Source organism: Hyaena hyaena, unplaced genomic scaffold, assembly GCF_003009895.1.
Source record: "Hyaena hyaena isolate Hyena2069 unplaced genomic scaffold, ASM300989v1 scaffold_673, whole genome shotgun sequence".
NCBI classification, from domain to species: domain Eukaryota; kingdom Metazoa; phylum Chordata; class Mammalia; order Carnivora; family Hyaenidae; genus Hyaena; species Hyaena hyaena.
In genome coordinates this window covers 39,169-64,146 of record NW_024081308.1, presented here as the reverse complement: position 1 = coordinate 64,146, position 24,978 = coordinate 39,169, and the positions used below count along the sequence as shown (strand labels likewise).

Here is a 24,978-nt window from a genome sequence, read left to right as displayed (position 1 = left end):
CGGCCACTTTTATCATATTCTAAATTCTGACACAAATATTTCTTTTTCAGAATTCTCTTTTTTATTCCATGGATCTACATGTCTTTTTAATGCAAACACAAACATTCAGTTATCATGAATTTATATAATGTTTGAGTTCTAGCAGGTATTTTAATTGCTTTTTAATTTTTAAAAATTTATATGCATTTTTCTCTTCCAATTGATGTTTAGAATAAATGTATCAAGTTCCATAAAAATGAATTGCATTGGGAATTTCATTAAAACTAATATTTACTGATAAATTATTTTGATAGGCAGAACATTTTTGATAATACAGTAACTTTTTAAGAACACGATACATTTCTCCATTTATTCAGGTTGCTTAAAAGAACTTTAAGAAATTATATAGTTTACTTCATGTAATTTTGTATGTTTCTTATTTAGTCTTAGATATTTTTAAAGTTTTTTGATGCTATTAAATATGGATCTTTGAATCCATTACAATTATCCCTTAATTCTTCTAGGTATATAAGAAAACTATCATCTCTTACATTTTTATCTTATCGAATAATGATTCTAAACTGTCTTATTAGCCTCAAGAGCTTTTCAGTTGATTATCTTGGATTTTCTATGCCGACAGTCACATAGATTAAAAATAATGAGGGGGCGCCTGGAAGGCTCAGTCAGTTGAGCATCCGACTTTGGGCTCAGGTCATGATCCCGCAGTTCGTGGGTTCGAGCCCCAGGTCGGGCTCTGTGCTGACAGCTAGCTCAGAGCCTGTTTCAGCTTCTGTGTCTCCCTCTTTCTCTGACCCTCCCCTGCTCACACTGTCTCTCTCTCTCTCTCAGAAAAAAATTTTAAAAAAACATTAAAAATTTTTTTAAATAATAAGTTTCTCCTTAAGTTTCTAATATGTATAGTAATTATTTTCTTGTTTTATTTAATTGGCTATGTCCACCAGTAAAATTTTGAATAGTAACAAAGAAAGCAGTTACCCTTGTCTTCCTCCAGATTTTAAAGGAAATGTTGCTATATCAGCATTTAGGATTTTGGTATCCACTCTTTATCAGGGTAACAGTTTCTCTGCAATTGTAGCTTTCTGAGAGTTTCTTTTTATATCATGAATGTCTTTAAACTTTATTAATTTCCTCAAATCTGTTGAAATAACCAGATGTTTTTCTCCTTTAACAAACCATTAATTTGGTAACTTACCTTAACAGATCCTCTAATGGTGAAATTGCTTGAGCTCATATATTAGCCCTTTTAATTCAGTGATGGTTTTTATTTTGTTTAGGGTTGTTGCATTCAAGAGTAAAATTTACCTGGGGCACTTAGGTGGCTCAGTAGTTTGAGTTCAGTTCATTAAAGAGTGAAATTGACCCCGGGGCACCAAGGTGGCTCAGTAGTTTGAGTTTAGTTTAGGTCATGATCTCATGGTTTTTGGGATTGAGCCCCTGTGTCAGGCTCTGCGCTGACAGCGCGGAACCTGCTGGGGATTCTCTCTCACTCACTCTCTCAAAATAAAAAACTAAACATAAAACCCCCCACAAAACAAACTAACAAACAAACCAAAAAAAAGGGAAACTGGCCTGTGGTTTGTTTGTCTCCTTGTCCTGATTATATCGGGAGTGTTTATTTTAGTCTCAGATGCTAGTTAGGGAATTTTATTTTTCTATTACCTGGAAGGTTTTTGTCTTGTTTTGTTTGTTTTTATGTGGCTAATCATTTGTTTGTTTCCTATGGGTTTGGTAGATCTCTCTTTGAACCCAGGGCTTTCTTTGTGAGCAAATTTTTAACCATTCAATTTGGAAACAATGAGGTACATTGTGTTTGTTTCTTATTTGAAATGAAAATGCAGGTCATGATGAACTTTCCTTCAAGCCGAAATTTAAAGGGAATTCTCTTGGGATTTACAGGGGACACTGAGAACACATATCTAGGAAGCCATAACCTTAACATTTTTACAGCAATGCAGCTATGAATTTCATGTGCTTCCCCCTCCCCGCCCCGAAATGATCTATAAATGTCAAGGGCATGGTATAAAAATGCACCTCTTGAAGATGTTTGCTAAGGGAACCCAAGTTAAAAAGGATTTGTGTGTGTGTATTTAGACTTGTAAGAGTCTAACAATTCAAACTGTGAAATGTATGGAATTTTTAAGGGAGTAGATAGATTCTATATCCTTCAAATAATCCTCTGTAAATTAGTTTTCTTTAATTTAGACTTTTGACAGGAGTTAGATAGGGAGTCATTTGAGATTCTGTTTTATCCTCAGATCCCAGAGAGCTAGTATTCTGCAATAAGTGTTAGGAAGACTTCCAGGGGATGGAAATTTTGCAATTAGCCTGAGTAAATCCAAGTAGAGAAAAAAAGAGAAAGTGGAACATGTTTATAATAAGAGTGATGGGGCTTCTATTTCATGATTAACCAATACTTGGGATCCCAGGAATTTTACTATGGTTTTATTTTTTTAGTCTAAATAGTCATCAGCTGGAAACATTATCATTAAACTGACCTTTCTCCCTGACCCCCAACCATGGCCTTTCATAACAACTGAACTCATGCAATAGATTAAGAAATGGTTAGTCTACTTTTAAGTCTTGTGTTTTAAATCTGAGCTATGCTCTAAGCTGAACTATAAGCATGGCTGTCTGTACCAAATTCATTGCTGGTATATACCTTGTTTCATTCATGTGCTACATCATTAAACAGTAACAGAATTGAGTGGGTGGAAGGATTTGCAATCTCATGGACAGAAGCAAGAAATATAAAGAGAATACAACATTGAAGGGGAAAGTATTGGATTCATTCTCCAAGTTTGTGATTCTGTGCTTCTGGGGGTCACTGATAGGTCATGTGCTAGGGAAGATGTTTGAGGTAAGACAAGAAGCAGCAGGCCTTGAATTTAGGGGACAGCAGAGACAGTGTTAGCCATGACAGACTATGGGAAGAAATTACTCAGACTCCATTACTGACAGATCGCTGGGATGATAAAGAGAGCTAGGACAAGGCTTTGTGTAAAGGGTAGGAGCTCTAGGGAAGCAAGAATGAGGGAGAAAATCCCTGCCCTCAGGACACTCAAAAGTCTAGAGCGGTGCTTTCCAATAGAAGTATGTGAGCCTCCTATGTCATTTTAATGCTTTCATGATGACATTAAAATATTCAAAGAAATGGGTGAAATATATTTTAGTAATATATTCCATTTAACGTAAGCAGATACCCCAATTATCATGTAAATATTTACTCAATGTAAAAATTATTAATGAAGTATTTTATATTAAAAAAAACCTGTCTTTGAAATTCAACGTGTAACTTACATTAATCATGCATCTCCATTCCGATTAGCTACAGTGTAATGCTCAGGAGCCACATGAGGTCAGTGGCTACTGCATTGGACCCCTCAGCTCTGGAATGAGAGAAAGACTTGTAAACACAGGAATCATTACGATGAGAGAAGGACAGAGACAAGGTGGGAATACAGCACTCACTGCAAGACCCAGGGGAGAGCACCCACCCCACTGAGGGTGAATCACAAGGTGATTTGGGGGCAGCAACTATTAAATTTCATTGTGAACAATGAACCGTGCTCGCCAGGCCAGGGGTTTGCAGCCTGCTTCACCATGGCTCCATTAGTTAAACGATTTGCTACCCCTGTACTCAGCAAATATTTCCGGAGCCCTGAAGAGCTGGGACAGGTCCAGCGCTGCACGAGAGGCACGTGCCCACCGCAGCCCTGAGTCCAGCCCGCTGCTCCTGTCCTGCTCCTGAGCCCTCCCACGGCCTGGCCTCTGGCAGCTGCCCCAGAGGCTGCTGCTTGCAGGTGCGTAGAAGAGCAGCGACCAGTCTCATTCAGTCCCTCAGTAGCCTGAGGAGGTGCTCCTTTATGAATTTCACAAAGACACGGACCAAGCTGGGAGAAGGTGATGTGCTCAAGTCACGCAGGATTTGGAGCCCACGGAGGATTTGACAAGGAGCGGCTTCAGTGTCATCAACTGCTCCTCTGGGGACGCAGCGCAGTCTTTTTAGCTGGTTACAAAAGCTGTAAAATCACTGACTCACGACCCCTTCTTAAACACTCAACAACACTTCCCTGCTTAGAGTAGTCAGTGGTCTCCTATTTTCTGTTCATTTCAAGATGCTCCATGATTTACCCCCACGCCAGTCCCTAGGTCAACTGCTAACGCCCACCTGCTGTCAGTTCCCATCAGGGGCCTCTTCCCAGGGGGCTTTACTTCTTTTGTGTCTTGCCTCCTGTTGGGTCACCTAGAAAAGGTCAAAGCAGTAAATCCAAATGTTAATGACAAAAATAGTATTCCTTCTTGTAGCATAAGAGGGCGCTGTTGGCTAAAACAGGATGTGGGGTTTAATCTGAGTTTTTCAGCACCAGAAGAGTGAAAGGGTATTATCATGAAGGCATCTGTTTTTTGTGGCGTTACGGATGTCCTTTCCATGCATCATTTTGTAACTCATACTTGGCGGCTTAGACATCTATGTTATTTGTTGAGAACTGTTTTGTTCTCTGCGTTTTCCAAATAAGTACAAACTAAGTTTAGTTATTCTAAAACAAAGAATTGTATAGGTATTTCAGGGCACTTTGTTTCATGTCTTATATACGTGTAAGGATATTTTGTACATGATTTGAGTTGTCTACCTAGAAAGGTGTCTAATTAGATGATAGTCTTGTTTTTTACTTGGTATTTTATAGGATCATTAAAAAGTGACCGTAAGTGGCTCCTGGCATGAGTTGAGTGTCAGACGTTGGCTCAGGTTCTGATCTCAGGCTCGAACTGAATTCGAGCCTGGGGCTTGCTGCTGTCAGCACAGATCCCCCCTTGAGATCCTCTGTCCCCCGTTCTCTCCGGCCCTCCCCCACTCTCTCTTCCTCTCTCAAAAATACATAAACATTAAAAAAAAAAAAAAGTGACCGATTGCAGGAAAGCTGTTTTTATGTGATATTGGTCCCAGGGACTTGTTTGTGCAGGGAGTGGAGACTCAGTTGCCAGACTGAGCTTTGCCCTTCCAGGGTGGGCATTTTACTCAGATGGGCAGGAGGGGAGGGGAGCACCAAGGACAGCCTGGGAACACAGGCAGAAATTACAACTAATTTATACTAGGGTGCCCAAGGATGCAACACGGAGCCGGCCCCTGTGGTTGAATGGGGATGGAACAGCCAACCAGGGGTTCCCGGGAAACAAGAAGCATCATGAGAGACCCATCAGACCACCCAGGAGGGCAGCGGAGGTAGGGGATGTGGTGGGGATCTGTGGGCACAGCTGAGCCTCAGGGTGCACCCTGCTGCCACTCAGCCCGGGCCCTTTCTCTGCCCGCCAGTCCCATCTGGGGGCATGGCGGCCACAGGGGCGGCCCTTTGTAGAAGTACCTCCTGGATGATGGTTGGCTGGCTTCCCTCCCCTTCGGCCCCCATGGCTCACTTTGTTCTGCTTCCCTACATCTTCATGTCTGCCATATCCTTGGATTTGGCTTTCTCTCTGAGGACATTCTTCCGTTTGTCCCCTCCCCTTTCCCCTGATTCAGTACTTCCCTGTCTCTTTTGAGTGGAGTGTGGGCTTGTGGTCTAGAGAGTGTGCTATTGGAGCCAGTAAGCCTGTGATATGGGAGGGAGTTGTTGAGCATGTGTTCTAGAAACACACCTTCTCCCCTGGCTTCCTTTCAGTCCATGGCAGGAGCATGAGATTATCTTTAGTTATCGTGGCTCAGGGTCACGGGCACCTTCTACAAGCCAAGGAGAGAATTGTCTTCTTATTTTTTTAACCTGTTTATTTATTTATTTTTGAGAGAAAGAGAGACAGAGAGAGCAAGCAGGGGAGGTGTCGGAGGCCACGCCGGCTCCAACAGGTCCAGGGGTCCCTGAAGGATGGATGGTGTCGGCGAGAGAGAATGAGAGAGCTCCGAGATTCTTTCTGATCACCAGGCAGGCATCTCTGTCCCGTCGGTTTTGGTGTCTTTACTTAAAGGTTCAACAACCATATGAGGTCAGAGAAAAGGAATTTCTTACAATGAGAGGTCTTTTGTGATATCAATTGCAGAATTATCCCAGTCATGGTGAATTTACTACCAAGGAAATAACAGGATGCTCTTAGTGAAAGACAGGATAACATATAGGTTACATTGTATATAGATAAGTTAAGAGTCATTCTGTCTGGCTCTCAAGAGGATGAATGATTCTGAATTGGTTAGTTTGTGGAAACTACCAAGGGGGCTCTATATGTATCAGTCTTTGCATCTGGGTTTATGTTTTAATTACTCTTATCTATCCTCATCCCAGCTGCCAGTGTAAGGGAGGGTGTCTGTGGAATGTAGGCCCTGAGGAAGGGACTGCCATACATCACCAATTAGTAAGTTATGTTCGGTACTTATCTGTACCTTAACTATAAATTAGGCTCTTCTGATATGGGACCAGGCTCAATAGTAACGCTTGTGTTCTTAACCCCCTTTATTATCTAAGTCTTGGATCTGCAAGGCCCATAGGAAGAACTTTTGACAATGATCCACAGAGCTCTTATCTAAAATCTCCTCTGTAAAGGCAGGAATATGCTTTTCCTATGAGGTAACTGTGTTCAGAATATGGGTTTGATATGGAATATTGTGAGGCCTGGTCAATACCAGCAGGCTCATTTCCAACATGAGCCAGTAGTAGCAGAAGGAGATACTAGTCTTCATTTCTCATGGCAGAAGCTGTGCAAACATTGCCATTTCCTTGCTGTGACTGCCATCCAGAGAGGCTGGTGCGGCTCCCAGCAGGGAGGGGCAGAGAGAGCGAGAGAGAGAGAATCCCAAGCAGGCTCTGCGCTGTCAGTGTGGAGCCCAATGTGGGGCTCCCTCTCAAGACTGTGAGATCAGGACCTGAGCCAATGTCAAGCATCGATGCTTAACCGACTGAGCCCCTTAGGCGCCCTGAGAAAGCTGTCTTTGATGGTTGTACTCCACCCTCCCTAGGAGCCCCCCAGCTGTCTGTCTGCTCTGCTCCATCCAGGGTAAAGTGCCCATCACAGCCTTGCACGCAGAGAGGGTCCTGGGGCCTGAGAGTGTCCCTACAACCTTTCCTCACTCTTTGCATTTGTCTCTTCCAGACTCTGATCTCTGGTAGGAGCCAGAAGGTAGACTAGACTAACCAAATGAGTGGGTCCTTGCTAATATGTTAGCTGGTTAGTCTGCTATTTCTCCCATAATGCCAGGACTTGGTTAGAGGCATATCTTCGAACTCAAGTCCGGGGTAAGTACTCCAGCCTCTATGTGGCTAGATGGTGAGATATCATGGGCACGTTGGCCTTTCTGAACCCTTCAAATGATAACCATGAGGGTCGTTGCCCTTAGTGTATATTCACACACATTAATCAAGCCTTGTCCATTCATTAGCCTTCCCCCCCCCCCCCCCTTTGAACTGTGAATTGTGAATTAAGACTCATGTTGTTGCTTTGGAACTTTTCTTTTCGGGTACTTCTCACAAATCTTAGCTGTCAGCAGGGTAAGTTAGGAAGGAATGAGCCACCAGGGTTTCTCTGAGTAATCAGTCAACAGAGTCATTCTCCAAGGTTTTAAAAAAGATATATTATTTTAAAATCCAGGCACCCATTTATTAACTTCATAACATGAAAGTCTGTAGCAAAGCATTAAAGCCAGGGTTCTTGGAGACCATGAAATGGACTAGATCTTAGAGCAGGTATGGCTTGGCCCCTTGCTTACCCCATGATGGGCCTCTCTAGTGGGTTTGAGTTGATAACTCACACTTGAAGGTGGTCTTAGAAAAACTGAGTTTTCGGTTAGGCTTTTTAGCTCTACCGGGTGAATTTTATTTATTTGTTTTCAGTGTGTTTCTTTAATATATCCATATTCCTTTTATTTTTATTTTTTTTAGAGAGAGAGGTCGGGAGAAGGGGCAGAAGGAGAGGGAGAAAGAATCCCAAGCAGGCTTCACCCTCAGCGTGGAGCCTGATCCCACAACCCTGGGATCATGACTTGAGCTAAAATCAGGAGTCAGACGCTCAACTGACTGAGTCACCCAGGCGTCCCTAATATATGCACATTCTTAGCCCTCCTTCCGTCTAAAAGTTTTCTGCTCTGCTTTAAACTGATGTCAAGTTCACAGAGTAGCACGAACAATCCCTCTGTGTGTCTCACCTCATCTGAGTCAGTCGGACAGTCACACAGACTCATGCACCTGCATCACCAGTGTGCGTGGCTGGACTGCAGGGGCCGGTGGGGGAGAGCAGCTGCCAGAAGAGGGAAGGCGGGAGGTGCTAGGTGGTGCGGCCTTCCATGGGGTCCTGGGGGGCAGTGAGAGCTGACCCCATCCAGTCATAACAAGGAGCGGGATGGGGTCAGGTGCATGCTGCCTCTACAACATTCGGGAGCAGGGACACAGGCTCTGAAGCCACATAGACTCTCGAGCCCATCCCTCTCACTGCTTCTCTGATCCCACAAGCTCTGTAAGCAGAGCTCAGGAACACAAATGCAGGTGGTAAGCAGCCATTGAATGGAGTTACGAATATTATCATGGCTCTTATTATTTGGGTTAATCAAAGTCAGAAGGAACCAACCAGGGTTCATGATTCAGTCATAACAAATCAAATCCTTCCCTAGTTTGAAATTCAAGTACCATCTGGCAGGTATTCAATCCCTAACACGTTCACGCCTTTAACGCCTGCGTTGAGAACCTACCCTTTGCTGATACTAAGGATGAAGTAAGTGGGCGAGGTTAGGTGGTTTTCAAAGGTCTGGCTCTAACTTGAACCAGTCCTTACATAAACGTGGAGGGAACCAGATGTGTCTGTCGGTGCCATATTTTCATCATGGCCTCTCAGTGTGAGTCCTTTTGACTCACATAATAGTACAGCGAGGTGTCTACCTGCAGTGTTAAGGCAAATAACATACAAATGACGTATTTACAAAATGTGTCCCCAGACTATAAAACAGAAATTTAACAGCTCTTAATAACTGCACCAAATATCCAAATCTTCCTTCCCCTCTTTGTTTCCACACCCTGCTGGCTGATTGATTCCTCCACTTGCCCCAGCACAGTTGTGTGATTATCATTAATTCATAGGCTGGCGGGCATTGTACCTTGACCATAGAATCAGGGCTATCCAGTTCTTTGGGAACTCTGTGCATTTATTAGCAAGGTTGCTGGCTGTCTGCTACTAACTATCTTCTAAATTGAATGTTATCCTGAAAATCCATTAATATGAATGCCTGACTAGAAACTTCGATGATTATTCGTACCAACAAGCCCCGAAATGAGATAAAAACAGAAGGGCTGATTTATTCTAGACTAATTAGGACAGCCAGAGGCATTTGCTGGTAGCCCATTATGTGTCATCATGTTCTAATTCAGGGGGGTGTTTGCATACAATTAGCATTAGCAATGCAAATTTGAACCTCTCTCCTAAGGGGTGCCTGGATGAGGATCCCTGACTGCCACAGAACTGTTTAGAAACTGCTCATTCATAGACAGGATGTTCTATGAAAGGGCTCAGTGGTGTCATTGGACCCCTAATTTTGGATGAAATGTCTACTGTATACCAGTTTGGGACTACTGGACTCCAAACCTTCAAGTAACTGACTTAAAAACCTTTGTTAAGCTAACACTATGATGATAATCATATTGGATTTTATAAATGTACTAAATCAACACATTCCCCCCTGAACCTATGCAGTGTTATATGTCAGTTATATCCTGATTTAAACAAGTAAACAACCCTCCTTCCCCCACCTCCCAAGACTCTCCAAACCAAAAGCCTTTTTTGAGTGGAAGGAGAGTGGTATGGACTATGGCCTCCACTTCTTTCCCCTAGCTTAGGGGCTCTCCTCAGCCACACATTGGAAGCATAATAAAGGGAGCTTCAAAAATCCCCATGTCCAGACAACACCCCAGACCAATGAATTAGCATTTTCAGGGCGGGGACATAATCATGACTGACTACGCACGCTCTCACGATGTGCCCTGAAATTTAAGGACTACGGTCTTGGGCTCCTAGGGAGTTATATCTGCTGTCTTGCTCTGGCAAGGGATTTGGGATCTGGGATGGTTAAGTCGGTTTCAGCGCAAAGTGGTGTGGTGAGCAGGATGCAGAGACACTGCTCTGGGGTGGAGTGGAGGGTGGGGGGAACAGCTCAGCTCTTTCTATGTACATTGCAAAGGACGTGTGGTCCAATTCCTCTTGGTGTGCCTCAGATGGCACAGACATCTGAGAAACTGCTACTCTGAAGTCACTTCTCTGCACAACTGGTTGGTTACTTTCCCCAGAACATGGAGGTGCCATTTGCCTAAACCATCCTCTGGGACTAGGAAGTGACTCTGCTATGCAGAACTTGACATCGGGCATCCCACCCTGGTCTGGTACTCTGGTACTGTGAAGGTCAGTCGATTGCAGAGTCCATCCTCTTGACCCTCCACCCCAGGTGTGACCTCACTCCTCCTTCCCCACATTCTGTCACCAAGTTCTCTCCATCCTCAGGGCCATCGCCCTAGTCCAGTCACCCAAAACAACAGCCTCCTAACTGGCCATGACTGGGGAAGGTTCTTTAAAAGTACAAATCTACATCATGTACCTGGCGCCTTCTTTGTTTTAGGGCTCTAAGAATAGAAGAGTTGTTCCCACAGCTCTGCTCCACTGGGACCCCACCAATCTCAGCTGCTCTCTCCCATGCACTGTCCCCTGGTCCTCAGCGCTCAAGTCTTCTTCTTGTTCCTCCCCCCACCCACCCCAACCTGCCATGCTCCTTCCCACATCCTGACTCTTAGCTCTCCTTTCCCACATTCATGATGTAGAAACAGTGAGACTCTCCAAATAGTCCATGGGAGCACTCTATTTCCCAGCCCCTTGGAGTTGGATTTGGCCATGCTACTAGCTCTGGCCAGTGTGTTGGGAGGGATGTGATCAGTGTTACTTTGGGGCTGCAGTTGAGACTCGTTCTCCACATGCTCTCTTCTCTTGCCGCTGTGACTGAGGAGGCCTCTGTACAGAACAGAAGCATACTGGATTGGACAAGAGCAAGAATCCCAGAGATTACCTGGAGTTCGAAAGAGTGAGAAATAAATTTGAAGAACCTAAATAACGCCATTTTAAAATTAAGACCCCCATTAAAAGCAACCTCAGGCTGCACATAGCAGCAGTCTCAGGAAAAAACTGCAGATTGTTCAAGGCCGAAACCTTCCTCCAATTAGCCAATCAGAGGAGGTAAAAAACATTCCTGCGGGCTGAAACAAGGGCTGCTCCCCCGTGCCTAACTCACCTCATAATTGGTCATTTTCAAAGGAGTCTCAAAAGGCCATAATTGGGCTCCGCCAAAAGTAACTGACACCTCACAGGTACTGAATGGTCAAAGCTGTTGCCCGGGGTGTTATACAAATATGATTGGTGTACAACATGTGTACTGTAACACCCCCATCCCTTCCCCTTAAAAACCCTGCTATTGTTCGGGACTCCCCCCTGCTGCTGCTGCTGTGTCGGTAGGCGGGTGAGACCCTGCTCGAGGTTGTAATAAAGACCCTTTTTTTCTTGTCTCGGTGTTGGCTTCTGAGGTCACTGGGGACTCGTGATTCAGGCACAACAAATTCTATTCAGTTTATTTTTCTCACTTCAAGTACAGTGTGGTATGTTTCTGGCTGGTGGGCAACCTTCCGTGTATCAGAAGGACTTAGGCCTCTTTTCTTAGTGGTCGACCTGTTCATAGTCCCTCAGAGTTCTCTCCATTAGTACATGGGGAAGGGAAGTAGGATGGCAGGAGGGTGAGTTTTGTGGGCCGGGTCCACACCACTTGCTTCCTCATCCACTGACCAGAGGTTATTCCCCTCGGATACAGTGTCCACCTGTGCGTCCTGGAACCGGGCTTGCATTCTGCTGCCCGAGGAATCCCCCAACACTCCACCCACACGAGCACACGCCCACACATCTGGACTTCTCTAGTCCCAGCCACAAAAACGCGGAGGTGAGGCCTGCCCCTACACTGTCTGTTGTCTGTGAACCTGTATTTGTGAATGGACACTCGAGCTGTCTTCACCTTGAGTCTCCGCCCAGTTCCTGGGGTGTGGCCGACCACAACGCATCCCCCCAGGACATGAGCATGCGCAGTCACTAAGAGGGGGGTGTGGCTTATCACACAGCATCACCGCGGGACGTGAACATGCACAGGAGCTGGAAGGGAAGAACACTGAAGAGTACGCATCTTCATCGCTAAGCCCATCTCCCCACAATTATTAAAAGCTTCTACCATATTTTACATACTCACGAACTAGGATCTTGTTTTCAAGACTTACTGCCAGTTTTGGTTAAGATCTGGCAATGATTTTATTTGAATGGCTAAACTTCTCCAAAGAAGAGCTCAAATTCTAGACTAGATTTTCTTCTCTTGAACCAATTGTATCCTAGGGCAGAATAATAAACTCTAGGTGCTCCTCCTTTGAGGATTTACAACGCCAGCCACTTGTCTTTGTCTTTAGTATTCCATATTTATATTGTTTGGAGTACAGAATTGCTGCTACTGGTTTCACGTAATTGTTGTAAGTGCTACAATAGTAGATGCTGAGTTCCCCTTTGTATTACATATTTAGCAATTTGTTTTTGTTTAAAAAATTTTAATATTTATTTTTGAGATAGAGATAGAGAGAGAGAGAAAGAGAAGGAGAGAGAATGAGCAGGGGAGGGGCAGAGAGAGAGAGAGACCGAGGGAGACACAGAATCCAAGGCAGGATCCAGTCTCTGAACTGTCAGCACAGAGCTCAAAGCAGGGCTGGAGCTCACCAAGAGGAGACGATGACCTGAGCCAAAGTTGGACACTCAACTGACTGAGCCATCCGGGTGACCCTTTAATAATTAACTTAATAAGGTGACAGATCCTGTTCCCCCTTGAACTTTGGGTTCTGAGGGATTTCAGCCAGCATTGCCATACTTTATGAGAAAGTAAACATTGGAGGAATTACGAAAGGATTTGTGTGCTCTATTCAGTTAAAACCTGAAGTTATAAGATATGGACTGATTTTTCAAATGCTATCAAAAGTGCAGCCCTCTAGGCAAACCAAAGAGTGCCATGAAGATGTTTAAGGATCAATAAATGTGCACATGAAACATTTCTCAATGCACATTCTGAAAGTATGTGCTTGCTGGTTTCCAAATGATGAATCAGCTGGGTGTTGCATTTGGCTACCAGTGTGCTAAGCAACCCAAGAGCAAAGAGGCTTAATCCAAATTAGGGGTTTAGTTTTTCTCATGCAATGCCAATTTGAAAGTGGCTGGTCTAGACTGATGTGAAGTTTCATAGTATCTTTAGGGATCCAAGTTTTTTTTTATAGCTTTCTCTTCTGTTGACCTTTGTCCTCATGTCTTCAAGATGGCTCCCAAAGCACCAACCATCATATTTTCATTTCAGCAAGCAACAAATGGAAGGTCAAAGGGCGAAAGTGATATTAATCATCTGAGTCCTCTCATGAGTGATCTCCCTATGTACTTCCTGGGCCAGAGCTGTGTCCAATTTCCATCCGTAGCTGCAAAGGAGGCTGGAAATGTACCTTTTAGCTTGATTGCATGGCGTCCTTTCCAAATATTGGGTCACTGTTGGTATAGAAGGAGAGGAGAAGCATGTTGTGTAGGCAAATATCTGCCACCAAGACTTCTCAGGATTTTGAATATGCTAATGTGCATTGTTACTTTATCTTTGCAGGGAGCTCAATATGCAGTGTTTCTCCTGCTGATGGAACTCTGCTTTCTTTTTCCGTGGGGCAATGCACAGGAAAGGTCTTCTCTGGAATATACGTTAAGAAATTCTGCTTCAGTCAGTTTACTATAGAGGTGCATGGGAACCTCTGTGTTCCACACTGGGCGTACATAGGCTACTCACAGTTCAACTCATCTTTAAATATTTTTTTTAAGTTTATTTAATTTTGAAAGAGAGAGTGGTCAGGGTAGGGGCAGAGAGAGAGAGAGAGAGAATCTCAAGCAGGCTATGTGCCATCAGCGCGGAGCCCTCCGTGGATCTTGAACTCACTAACCATGAGATCATGACCTGAGCTGCACCCAACAGTCAGAAGCTTAATGGACTGAGCCACTCAGGTGCCCCTCAACTCATATTTAAATTTTATAGCAGAAGACCTGAGGTACCAAAAGTTGAAAGGTAACTTGGCAACATAGACCCACATTTTTAGGCTTAGATGAGTACCCTAATATGCAGCTCACATTAACCTTGATTTTCCCAAATCTTATACTCTCCTTCCAGGCTGTGCTGAATTAGTGCTGACCCAGGACTGGCTTTGTCCCCAGTGTCCAATCTGACCCCTCCCAGTCACAGATGCAGAACATTCAGGCGAGAGCAGGGGGACCTGCCACGGGAAGGGCTCGTTGCTGATTCAGCTCACCACAGGAGCTCAGTAGCTTCCCGTGACCTTATTCCTGAAGGGCTTAACCCAGCCCGGCAGTAAATCTTTATTCACACTTCATAACAAAATGGGCTCTTTTTAAATTACATTTGCTGATGCCGAGGAAGAATGCTTTGTTTATTGTGAATGTCACTTTAGAGTTGACTGATGCTGGCCATGTAAACAATGGGAGTTCTCCATGAACGTCGACATTTTAGAGCCCAGATGTCGTCGGCCCCATGTCTGGACAAGTGGGAAACTCTCCATCACGCTATGGCCCATGCATTGATGGTCCCAGCACAAGAGGACAGTAGGAAGGCCATCCAGCTGCTGAGACCATTGGTTGTGTGGCCTGGAGGTAGCAGCAGCGATCAGAGCTATTGGGCATGGCCGACATGTCTAAAATGGGAATTTTATGTGAATGAACCATATCACACAGTGGTCTCAATTTAGCATGATGACAAATATTATAATCCCGTGAAAAGTGTTTGACACTACATTTGTCAGAAATTACATATATTTTAAAGGGGTAAAGGTTTGAAGTGTTAAGGGGGAAAAGAGCCACTTCCAAAGGGTTTGTTTTTACTAAATTGTCTGAAACTGATCACCTTTTAGAGAACATGTTTATCTGTCCTGAAAACTCCCCTCTAAGACCTGTTTTTGGGATTTGGTCTGGACAAAAATAAATAGCATAACTGTGCAGTAGATTAGAAATGGAATTTAATTTATTTACTGATTTTGGCCAGTTAGGGTGGGAATGCTAATTTTATTTGCATATAAAGGAGCTCTAGTTGCTGAAAGCAGAATCTAAAATTGCATTTTCCTATATTTAACAAGCTGAATTGCTTCTTAATGTCAGCAGAAATGGATGTTTCTCTCAAGCAGAACTATTTTGAGAGCAGCCCTTGGCACAATAAGCATAGTTACCGTCCATAGAAGATCTCGTAGGGGCGTTTCGTACCCAAGTTTGTTTCTGAGGTCACGGTCAGTGCAAAACAACGGAAAGTCCAGTTGGAAATGGTATTAAGTTCCTGTGGCTATTGTAATTCATTACCGCAAACTTGGTGGCCTAAAACAACAGTTTTCACAATTCTGGAGGCTGGAAATTCAAAATCAATATTACTGGGCAAGGCCACACTTTCTCTGGAGGCTCTAGGGGGGAATCCTTCCTGACGTCTTCCAGCTTCTGGTGACCGCTGGTGTTCCTTGGCTTGTGGCCACATCCCTCCAATCTCTGCTTCCCTGGCCAATCTCACATGGCCACCTCTTCTGTTCGTATCAAAACTCCCTCTCTCTATCAGGACACTCATGATGGCGCCAAGAGCCCATTCAAGTCATCAAGGATAGTTTCTCCGTCGGAAGATCCTTAACTTAGTCATATCTGCAAAGTTTTACATTTTAATTTAATTTAATTTAATTTAATTTAATTTTTACCAGTTAAGGTTCTAGAGATCAGGCTTTGGATATCTTCTTGGGAGGCAATTTTCAGCCTTTTACAAAAATCAAAGCTGACTATCCGGGAAAGTTTAACTGAAGCACATGGGAAGATGAAGAAAATCTGAAGCCTTGATATAGGAATCCCTGGAGAATGCCAACTCAGGTTAGAGCAGACCCTCAGATAACCCACTGATATCTGGACAGGGGTTCTTGCCCTGTGTTGACAGTGAACACATCACTGGCTAATTTTATTGTGAGGTATTTAATGAGTGTCATCGAAGTGCCTTGAGGAGTTCTGATACATTTTCTGGCAGCCCAAAGAGTCAATCCCTAAGTGAAGTTTCCTTGGGCAGTTTTATGTTAGATCAGATATTATTTTTAATGCAGAATTTGCTTGTAACTTTTGGAAACTTTGAGAGTCCCTGAAGCCATTTGGTGGGTCATCGGCATGGCCTTGGGTGTCAAATTGAAAGAAACCAAGCCATTGGTCCAAAGACGAACATTAATATTGAATGAAAACAAATAAGATTATTTTTAAAGAATTTGGAAAAAAACAAGAAGTTGAAAACTCATACAATTTGTAGTTTGGAATGGAAAAAAAGAAAATCTACCTCATTGATAAGAAAATGCGAATTCATTTTCAGTAGAATGAATACTTTTGGTTATGAAAGACAATTTGAGTTCTTTAAACTGTTATCACTTTCTTTTCTAATTGCTATGTAATCATTTAATGTGGTTAAAATTTGTCATAGACTCTAGGTCTAAAGTTCTCTTTTAGCAAGAGAGCAGGATGCAGGATTTAAAAAAAATAGGAGAGAGAGATGGCTAATGTCAGGGAAAAGACAAGAAAGAGTCCCTAATAAGGGTCCTTGCCCCATATTTATTAAGATCAGAAGGCTTACAAATGTGATGGGTATGCACAAAGAAACAAAAAAGCTGTGAACATTAACCTGGGGATGTGAGGGGAAAAAGTTGGGTGTTGAGTCTATACAGTGTTTGGGGTTTGGGATAATATAAAACAAAACCTGGTGCAGATGGGCAGATGGTTGCTGGCAGCGGATAGGAGGCGCCGTGTCTGTTTATTTAGCCTAAGGGAGAAGACAGATAGAGGAAATAACCTCAGGATTAACAAGACACCTTTTCTTTTGTTAACCATCTCCTCTCTGAGCTGCTTTGCCTGCAGCACAGCGGTCTATAGTCCAATTTACTTGTTTGGCCTAACCTGACCCTTTTCTCCTGTGAAAGCAGTTACTCTGCTATAGTACTAAATTGGGGGGCATCTTTGTCCTGCATGCCTAATTTTGCTTACCTCATATACCTTTGTATTGGGAGCCTTTGCACCCGTTCCTATTTTTGGGCCTTTGCCCTTCCGTCTCTATTTTTGGGGGTTCAGCTGTCCCCTATTCTCCGAGTGCCTTTGCACCATCCTTTCTTGGGGTGCCAATGCACCATCCTATTCTCGGGGTGCCAATCATGTTTACCCAAACTCGGGTGTGAGCATCCAATGGCTTTTTATTTCTCTATGCCTTGATAACCCATTGGTTTAACCCCGGGGGATTCCTAAGCCTATCCCCCACAAAAATTATTATTTTTTTTCTCCATTTACTTCATTTGTTCTGTCTTTATTTGCTACACTAGGTAGTATCATTTGTAAAATATTTTATGACATTATGGATATGTATTTAAGGATATATTTTCTCTATGCTTGATAAAAATTACATTATGTCTGTAAGAAGGATGAAAAATATAGGGAAGGGAAATTTATATGCACACAAATCATTATTATATAATGATGCATTTATAACAACAGAGGTATTATTTGGCCTTTTACCAACGTTTCTGAATGTCAAGAAACTGATATTATGGCTGATACTCAATCTTTATAGATAGCATAGCCTTTTCTATACCAGAGGTTTAAGCAAAGTTTGAAGGTAGAACTGGGTGTTCCATAAGTAGCAGAAAAACAAAGGTATCCGATATATTTATGAAATTGCTTTCCTTTACAGAACTTTCTATCTACAGGGTATGAGGGTACATCATTCAGGAAACCCCCTGTGGGACTAGATTAAGAACCATGAAACTTTAGAGCAGAAAAGTTTCTGCCACTGCCTGTCTTCCAAGTACTTTACTGATAGTGAGAAAATGAGGACTGACTCTCCAAAGTCACAGAGCTAATTAGTGGAGGAACTTGATTCTAGAAATCAGATTTCTTATTTTTTTATTTTTTATTTTTTTATTTAAAACTTTTTTTTTTAATGTATTTATTTCTAGGAGAGAGAGAGAGAGAGACAGTGTGAGCAGGGGAGGGTCAGAGAGAAGGGGAGTCACAGACTGAAACAGGCTCCAGGCTCTGAGCTGACTGTCAGCACAGAGCCCGACGCGGGGCTCAAACCCACAAAACGCGAGATCATGATCTAAGCGAAAGTCGGACGCTTAACCGACTAAGCCACCCAGGTGCCCCTAGAAATCAGATTTCTTAATAACCCATTCAGGATTCTCTGTTCTCATCTCATATTTTTATTAGAGTGGAATGGTATTTCTCAACCACTGTATCACGGCCCTCTGGTGTATCCAGACCCTTCATAGGATTATCGCCCAGTCTAGATAATACATAAGTGGATTTCATGGCTCGAGTCAGAAAGATACTCTTGAGTAGTATCTGTCAGGCTGACTTTGAACTGAACCCATTGTGCAGAAGGCCATGAGAGGGGACAGCTTTCCATGGGCAAGTGGTATTTCCAGCTGACACTGAGGAAAGCTTGGGTGTTAGCTGGGATAAGCCGGGATGAAACAGAGATGAATTCAACTCAAATTGAGGTGCAAGGCTGAAGGGAAGCCCCACCAAAATTGTTGCTAATTTATTTGGTGGTGGTGTGAGTCATTTGAGCCTTCTGAGTGTGCCATCAAAAATTCTGGTGTTTACGAATGTGAGGAGAAGACAAGAACAGAGAGAATTGCTGAGCCAGTTGTACTAAGATGACCCATCAGGTGCCTTCCAACTCGGAAGTCCGTGAGTCTATGATACTTAGGCATGATGGTAATTACCGTGGGGGAAATGCAAATGAAAAGCACTTAATTCAGAGCTTGATTATTTAACTGGCTCTTTAATCTCTCAATATGTTGAAGAGCAAAGCTTTATACACTGTGCATACAATTTCAGTGGACACTGTCAGTGATAGTTAACACCTCTTTCCATCCACTATTCCAATGAACTGAATCTGGATTACTGTTCCTTTTTTCTTTTTAATTAAAAAATTTAAAAATGTTTATTTATTTTTGAGGGAGAGAAGGAGAGAGAGAGAGAGAGAGAGAGAGACAGATCATGGGAGGGGCAGAGAGAGAGGACACAAAATCCAAAGCAGGCTCCAGGCTCTGAGCTGTCAGCACAGAACCTGATGTGGGGTTCGAACTCATAAACCATGAGATCAGATGCTTAACCAACTGAGCCACCCAGGCGCCCCTAGATTGCTGTTTCTTCTTTGAATGAATAAGTTGAAACCCAGATTGGTTAGTGACTTGCAAAATGGTAGAAATGCATAGTAGATCCTCCAGAACCCACTGTTGTCTTGTACTTGATAAAGTGTCAAGACAGAACATTTGAAACAGCTCTCCCTATTCACTTTGAATATGGCACTCCCTGATTTCAGATACCCTTAGGTATAAGCTACACATTGAAATCTATGTTGAATTGGCAAGAAAGCTTTGTGTGTGTGAGACAGAGCACGAGCAGTGGGGCCGGGGGGTGGGGGGGGAGAGAAAGAGAGAGAGAATCTGAGGCGGGCTCCAGGCTCTGAGCTGTCAGCAGAGAGCCCTACACAGGGCTCAAACCCATGAGCTCTGAGATCATGATGAGTCAGAGCCAAAGTCAAACGGCTTAACCAACTGAGTCACCCAAGTGTCCCTGTGTGTGTTTTTAATTTATCCCCCAACAAAGCTGCATTCTGTGTAGAAGCTACTGCTTTCCTCTTCCCTAACCTAAAAGACTCACAGGTACTGTTTTACTTTCTTTATAGTAACAGTGATGAAACCAAATGTTGATAAAGGGCTCAACTACCTTGGTGCGACTATCATGAAGGGGGTTCAAAACCTGAAAAGCTCAAATGAAAGAGATGATCTCAGCCCCCCAAATGCTGCTTTCGGGATACTGATAGCTGCCTGTGAGGTCAACTCAAGAAAACTGATGTCACTGAGGGAAAGTTCCCAGAGAAAGGGCGAGAGAGAGGAGCCCCAGTGGAGACAAACCTGAAGGGTATTTGGGTGTGAGAGCACCTGCAGCTGGGAGCCAGAGCCAGATAGAGCAGTTATTTCTGTGGTGTGGCTCAAAAGTTTCCAGGGTCCCTTTCCATCTCCAGCCCCCTTTCTTGCTTTCTTTATTTTTAATGTATTTTGTTTTAGTTTCAAGGTTTATTTATTTTGAGGGAGTGAGAGAGTATGAACAGGGGAGGTGCAGAGAGAGAGAGAGGAGAGAGGGAGAATCCCAAGCAAGTTCCGCACTGTCAGCATGGAGCCCGATGTGGGGCTCAGACTCACGAACTGTGAGATCACGACCTGAGAAGAAACTAAGATACAGATGCTTAACCCCCCCACCCAGATGCCCCCTGTCTTGCTTTCTAGAAGTGCCCACACATTATCAGAGCTGTTCCTTTCTGGGCTGAAGTTTTGTGCCTTTGGAAGGTCACCAGCATGGAGGGAGATGGTGCAGAAGGGAGGGGGCACTGACTTTCCAAAGGTCTTTTGGCTAAAAGTGGTGTATTCACGTGTTCCCTTGTAATGGATGTTATTTAGGACACATGTGTGCATGGGGGAGGCAGGGCGGGGTCTGGCCACGAGTGCTGCGCATGACCCGTGACAGGGATGGGGGAAGGCGAGGACTCCAAGCCAGGGTGGTAGAAGTCACTGCTGTCTATTCATGGATGGGTCCAGGCTATGGGGAACAACAAAGGCCATGTGGTTGGGAAAATATCATATTTGTATTTATGTGGAAACAAAGAGGGAGCCTATGTAATGAATATCATGTTTGGGGAGAAGATAAAGATGAAGAGTTATAGGGGTGGAAACAAACAAATGAAAAAAAACTTTAAAAAGTGTCCTCTACCTAAGTAGTTCTTTTCTCTTTCTCATTCTGAATACTGCATATTAATATTTTCTCTCATTTCTCATGGGTCCCCCTTTGACCATCTTAGACCCTCCACTTTGACTTGATGGACTGGACTTCTTTGAGTGAAAGATTTTCAAGTTTGGGATTTCCTCCATTTTGTCTTTGCTCTTGAGAGTAACCCAAAACGTTTGACTTGAATATTTATTACCTTGCGTATTCCCGCGTATGCTGAAGACCAGCTCAGGGACTCTGTCCTGTACCGAGTAGACCTGGGGTCGGTAATGCGGTCACACAGGCAGGCTGTGTGACGCCCAGATGTTTAATCAGATTCCAGATTCTGAGGTGCCCGAGTCACATGAGGCAAGATGTGTGAGCCACTTTGTTGTGATAGTCTGACCTCTACGGGCTTAATCAGCAGGTCTCTTGGAGGAGGAATGTTGTCCCTTCAAGATGACCCTGTTAGTGACTTCCTGAAGGAACAATGGACTCATTGTAGTGGAGTTCTTAGGGAAGCAGTTGAGGGAAAGGCGGATTTGCCAACACATTGAATTTATTCTGTCTGAGAGGCTCCTCACTTATTAGCTAAGTGAATTTGGAAAAGTGCATCCAACTTTCCTCATTTGGAAAATAAGGCTTTTGGCAGAGTTACCTCTTAAGGTAACTTTTGGCTCTAACGTATTGTTCTAAGAGAACACGGTGGTTTCATGAAAAAGTTCCCTCAGACCCAGCAGACAGTTCCTGAAAAGAAGACAATTGAAAAGATCTGTTTTTCAGTTTTAGCTCTTGAACAGCCAATCCTTTTATCCTTACAACCTTGGAAAAAAAAGCTAAACTGCACCTGTCATAGAATGTTCGTATATTAGCTAAAGCAGTATTTACTAAGTTCAGACTAGAAAAGTCCTTAATACTAACAAAGGTATTAGCGTAATGTTGTACATTTAAGAAAGCGTCTGTGCCTAGATGGTCATTTGTTCTATAGGGCATGTTGCCTAATTGTGTTTTCTCTTCACTTCTCCTAGGCCCACCTCTGACCATCTTAGACCTCCAGTCTGGATTTCTTTGGCTGACCTTGATGCTGAGACTCGTTTGTCTGGATATGTTTCATGCTGTTACTCTGCCATTGGACTTGATGGTTAGGAGTCAGTTATTTGTATACTAGTTAGGAATAAGCCCCTTAGTCTTTATTTGCACACCCAAACCCCAACACCATTGAAGGATGATAGCAATATTCTATTATAAGAGAAGAGAAGAAAAGCACAGGGGCTTGTGTGTGTGTGTGTGTGTGTGTGTGTGTGTGTGTATGTGTAAGACCCCAGGAAGTGGACTCTTTGACCCTGAGAGGCCTGATGGGAATCTATGTGGAGAAGCCCTCAGGTTCACAGTCTTGTGGCTCAGACTCTTCTTGTTACCCCCGTGAAACCACGAAGGGAGGACCCAGAGCAGCTGCGATGCCCTGGCTTCACTAAGCCCCCTCAGCCCGGCTGCTGCTGCAGGAAGGCCAGGTTTGGCGCTGGAAAGAAAGATACCTGAGTCCTGGCTGTGCCACCTCCTGGCTCTGTGACTTCAGCAAGCCATTTAAGTTGTGTAAGCTTCAGTTTCCTTCCCTATAAAATGGGGCTTAATGAGGCTTATACAAGTCCCACTGGGTGTTTTTCCCATGCTGCTAAGTAAGCAATCCTTGGATACCAGCTGTCTATTTGGAGATAGCATCAGATCCCACAGGTTAAGGGCTCAGTCCTACAAGATGGCCCTTCCCCACTTCCGATGCTAGTCAAAGGTCCGGATTGAAATCAACCAGATCTGTGTCTCCATGACCCCTCCTCAGGTTCCATTTATTTCCTGGAGTGGCTCACAGAACTCGGAAGCATTTTACTTATTAGATTCCTGGTTTATTTTAAAAAGATATAACTCGGGAACCACATGTTGTAAAAGATGCACAGGACAGGATTTGGAGAAAGGGCGGAGATCCCATGTTCTTTGAGGCAACATCCCTGCACCTCCTGGTGTTCACCGACCCGGAAGTGCTCCAAACTCCATCCTTGTGGAGTTTTATGGAGGCTTCATTGCATAGACACGATTGATTAAATCACTGGCCATTAATTTTAGGTCAATCTCTAGTCCCTCTCTCCTCCCCAAAGATTGAGGGGTGAGACTGAAAGTTCCAGACTTCCAGTCATAGGATTAGTTCCACTGGCAATCAGCCCCCATCCATAGGGGTTTTCAAAGCCACCTCATTAACATAAACAGGTGTAACTGAAAAGTGCTTGTTATGAGTAAAAAAAGACATCTCTCTGGCTCTCTGATCGCTTAGGAAATTCCAAGGGTTTGAGAGGTCTGTGCCAGAAACTGGGATGAAGAACAACTATATGTGTCACCACCATATTGCAGGGTGACATACCTCACAGAGCTGTCGTGAGGATGAAATGAAATAATCTATGTCAGAGCAGAGCCTAGGGCCGGGACATAATAAACACTCCACAAGTGCTAGCTGTTGTTATTAGGAAACTTCTATGGTTTGGGGGAGGCCTCATCCCTCCACGTGAAATTAATTTGAATTCCCCAAAGTCTCCAGCACCAGTGCATGGCCACGGGTAACCAAAGGAAAAAACCCCAGCTATAAATCTGTCACATTTTCTGTTGATGTGATCATTTTTAGATATTTAAATATTCATGGGTTTGGCAAATGCATTAGGGCCAGAGTGATAAATCTGAAACATATAGATGGTTATCCAAGACATTAAAGGGAGACAGATGGTCTTTGGGGCATCAGAGATTGACCAAGTTTGCATTAGGAATTCAGGCTGTTACATGTCATTAAGTTTCAAGCCACTTTCCTTTCCTTTCTCTATAGGCTGAAACACTAGGTACCCTGTATCGACTAGAGCAAAGTACAGTGTGGATCAATATGATCAGCTTTAAGGGGAACTGCAAGTACAAAGAATGTATACCTTTAAAAAATCTGATTTTCTCCTTAACAGGAAATAGCTTTATTATTTTAGGTATAGGTCAGCAAAGCTAGTTTCTATTTACTTAAAACACACTTAAAAATTAGACATTTATTTATTAATAAATTAAAATTTTATGTTTGGGGGAAAATCTTTGCAAGATAAAGAAGAGAAGAAAAAGAACTTCCTACAATTTTCCACTCCAACAAACCTTTTTAAATATTTTGCTTCATTTTCCCCAAGATAAAATTTCTCCCACACATAAGGTTTTTCTGTCTTTTATGCTGATACTGTGTGTATTACTTACTTCTCAATTCTCTTGTTTCTCACCATCAAGGAGATGAAACTGAAAAAGAACAAAGATCTTTATTTGGGGTTTCAGAATTGCAATTTGGGGAAAGCACAGACCTGGAGTAACCAGAAGAATGTCCTGCTCGTTCAGGGAAAGTGAGGCGTTTTTATGAGAAAGAAGGAAGGGTAATTACATGATTTAGATGAAGAAGAGAAGAGGAAAAAGCCCTGCTAATTTGGTGCTGACCAGTTGAGCTGCTTCTGATTACTTTGTGATTATTTTATTGATATTATCAAATGAAATAGCCTTGGTATGTACTAATTGAATTTGCTGTTCTCATCTGGTCCAAATATCAGTTGGTCTATTGACATTTTTTGAGCAACTGCTTGTAAAACACTTGCAACTTCTGTCCCAGTTCAGGAGTTCATTTGTTAGAAAGGAAAATGGAACTTCAAAATGGAGTCTGTCATGTCCAGAGATTGTAGACAATTCCATACTGTAGCTGAACCTACGTGAACTCATTCCTCGGCGAATCACAGATACATCAGGTGGAGTAGTGACATGAAGTAAACATTATTTGTAGCCGATAAGAAGATCATGGGGAATCTGTTCCAAAGCTGTGACTCCCCAAGAGACAGATCAGATGGGTTCCTCTTGTTTAGGGTTAGGATGAATACTTAGGGAAACCTTGTCATCTATGTAGAGGCGGGCATAAGGTCACACATGCACCTTAACGAAACATGTCTGTGCGTATATAGTATGTTATGTAAATGAGGCTGAGGCTCCTCCTTGGGCAGAGATTTTAGTATTATAATGAGGTAATGGTGATCGTGGATCATTCCATAGGTCACTGCACGG

General features: G+C 43.3%; 1 long non-coding RNA gene across 1 annotated transcript; it reads right to left on the bottom strand.

Moving 5' to 3' along the window:
* Window positions 1-10,822: 10,822 nt before the first annotated feature.
* Window positions 10,823-21,155, bottom strand: LOC120220190. Its single transcript, XR_005525488.1, has 3 exons — window positions 21,092-21,155; window positions 12,002-12,135; window positions 10,823-11,011 (listed from the first exon to the last, which is right to left on the bottom strand). It is a non-coding gene; the product is annotated as an uncharacterized LOC120220190 (long non-coding RNA).
* Between the last annotated feature and the right edge of the window lie 3,823 nt (window positions 21,156-24,978).